Consider the following 3,093-nt stretch of genomic DNA (forward strand, 5'->3'; position numbering starts at 1 on the left):
AATGAAAATAATCAGTATCACCGTTATATGAAAAAAAATTTCAGTTACTATTATTGTTGTTAAGAATCATTATCAAGGATTTTTTTAGTATTTCAAATATAAAATACATTGAAATTATATTTGAAATACAAAATACATTTTGTATTGTATTTGAAATACAGTATTTAAAATAGTATTTGTATTTCAAATATTTTACTGTATTTTAAATACATTTGAAATGTGCCTAGTCCTGCACACAGTCCTATTTATATTTTAATATTTTAAGTATTTTTGTCTTTCCTATATAGTTTCATTTATGATATAATTCTAATGTATTGGAACATCAATCATGCCCCAAGAAGCAAATGTATCTCACGAATACATATAAAGTGTGCGCGCGTAAGATGTGCGATTTGATTCTGGAAATATATCAAAATATTTTATATTGCCGAGATCGAACCCAAACATACGATAAAACTATACCTTTCTATGCTTTTCTAACTTAATTTGAGAGAAAGACATCTGCAATCTCCAGTTCTTTCTTTAGAGTTCACTTTTCTCGATAAAGGTCAGATCATATTATCCAAAACAAAATGGAAATTTCTCATTGATTACTTATTATAAATACGAAATTATATAAACTCGCAAGATAAACCGCGTAACGTTATTTCATATCCTTGAATTTCATTTATTGCAATGTAAATTAAAATGAACGATTTTCATCATTGCAAAATTTGATATTTGGATGCCTATAAAATAAATAACTTTAAGGCAGACATAACTTATTCAGCAATTCAAAAATATATATTTGTTCAAATTTCTTCAATTTTTTAAATTTCAACAATATTTATTTTAGTTATTATTAATCAATAATAATATCTATCAATTAATAATTTACACAATGATTTACAATTTTTTTGATATGCAAGTACAAAGCCTATAATTAAAAAATTTTCAGATATTAAAATAATTTCAAGAAGGAATGTATTTATTATATAATCAAGGTTTTATTAAAAATAATAGCAAATATCTATTAATTTGTTGAGGAACACATGCAGATTTATTAATATTTTTTTTCAGTCACCTAGGAATTCTATACTACGATATTGTACTTCTTGAATAACAATGTTATTGTAATATTTCAGCATACACTATTGATTCGTCTTGATAAGCGTTTATAATGATCCAAGTGTCGTCTCTTAATTTTTCATAATTGACATTGACATACTATTGAAATTCGTTATGCTCAAAATGCCTTTCCTTCCTTCAATCACCACGCAGTTCTTGCTGTTGTTTGGATACCTTGAAAAACACTACAGTTTAGCTTTGGAAGACCTAAATCAGCCTGCTGATACTAGCTGAGACTTCCACCGGTGTTAGCTGCTATATACACAGTACCAGAAGCTGTGTATTTATCACTAGAGTAGTGCCGGATCGAAGTGTCTTCTCCATTGCACTCTCAGCGATTGGCAGAAAATAAATGAATAAATGAAGCAGCCTCCAGTGGCACATTTATCTCTTTTGACAAGAAACTATTTAAAATAGTTCCAACAGGAGTCTTTCTGTCTACAAAAAAAAATAAAAAAGAAATATTTCTTAAAATACACAAAATCTGAACTCACAATTTTTATTAGACAAAGATTTCTGGATTATGAATAATTTTATTCCTTAACGTAATCAAGTCTATGAAATTAATTTATTATTATCAATTTTTTATTTTTTTAAACAACACTATACAATTTATTTACGCGCGAATTACCACATTCACAACAGGAAATGTAATGATATTAACAACACAATAAATATAACAATGACAAAATAATACAATAACATTCCAAATTATAAAAATATTCTTCATAAATTATCATTTTTCGACATTATTATTATGTTTCATTGGTGAATTCCGAATTTTCGTTGGTTTATATTTACAATAGAAAAATCTTTTCTGCGCAAAATAACCGAATTTCACAACAACGTGGTTTACTGCAACTACTTGGAAATGCCTGGGCCTTCGCAGAGATCTGCAGACCGTTCAACGCATTCATCAGCATCTTCACTTGGGTGATTTATCTGCCTGATTATCTTTTAAAACTATCAATGCGCCGCGTTATACATATCATTTATACATATGATCACGAACGCAATAACTGCTAGTGGCTGGATGCCAACTGATGCTAAATATAGAATGGTTTCTCTCTCCCCCTTTAAATGATTTCAAACCTTCCTCATTTGCACACTATGTCCATCTAGCGATCGAAAAGAACATAAAGACATTGGTCGGATAACTATATGTCCATAATCATATTTGACAAGAGAAATATAAAAGAAATATGAAATATATATTCTATTCAATTTTTTTATATAAGAAAAAAATTTAACTAAAGCTTGTAATTAATTAAAAATTCTATTATTTTTAATGTGCCTAAAAAAAAACTTTGTCTTTTTTAATTAAGATACACACTGTTTCATTGAAAAAAATTGAATATCATTAAGATTTATATATTTTGTATATTTTGTATATATTTAATGTTTATTTATTTATATATAATAGAATTATTATTATTATCTTCGTAGAATTAGATTCATATTTAATTAATTAATTTTCGAAGATGCAGTGATTATGTATCATTACTTTCCTCTTATTACTTTCCTTGTCTTCTATAACAATTATACTAATTTTGTTTGTTTGTTATTATCATATTTTGGAAATTTGGGATTGTGATCAAGTGAAAAAAGTCGTTCATGTGAAATATTTTAACACATTATTTTATTTAGTTTTTCCTTAAAAAAAGAATGAACTTGAAATCCCGGTTGTTGGGTTTTGTTCACTTGAATTCTGGCGAGTAATGGGCATTTTTGAAGCGACAATACACACTAAATTTGCAAATTGGACTAGCTGTGTGTGTGTGTGTGTGTGTGTGTGTGTGTGTGTGTGTGTGTGTGTGTGTGTGTGTGTGTGTGTGTGTGTGTGTGTGTGTGTGTGTGTGTGTGTGTGTGTGTGTGTGTGTGTGTGTGTGTGTGTGTGTGTGTTGTTGTTGTTGTTGTTGTTGTTCGTTGTTCGTTAGTTCGTTCGTTTCGTTGTTCGTTCGTTCGGTTTACGGTTTCGTTTACGGT

At 28.4% G+C, this 3,093-nt stretch overlaps 1 pseudogene; it reads right to left on the bottom strand.

Moving 5' to 3' along the window:
* Positions 1–1,055: 1,055 nt before the first annotated feature.
* Positions 1,056–2,030, bottom strand: LOC105620025 (annotated as a pseudogene).
* Positions 2,031–3,093: the final 1,063 nt, after the last annotated feature.

This window comes from Atta cephalotes (assembly GCF_000143395.1).
Source record: "Atta cephalotes unplaced genomic scaffold scaffold00023, whole genome shotgun sequence".
Lineage (NCBI taxonomy): Eukaryota > Metazoa > Arthropoda > Insecta > Hymenoptera > Formicidae > Atta > Atta cephalotes.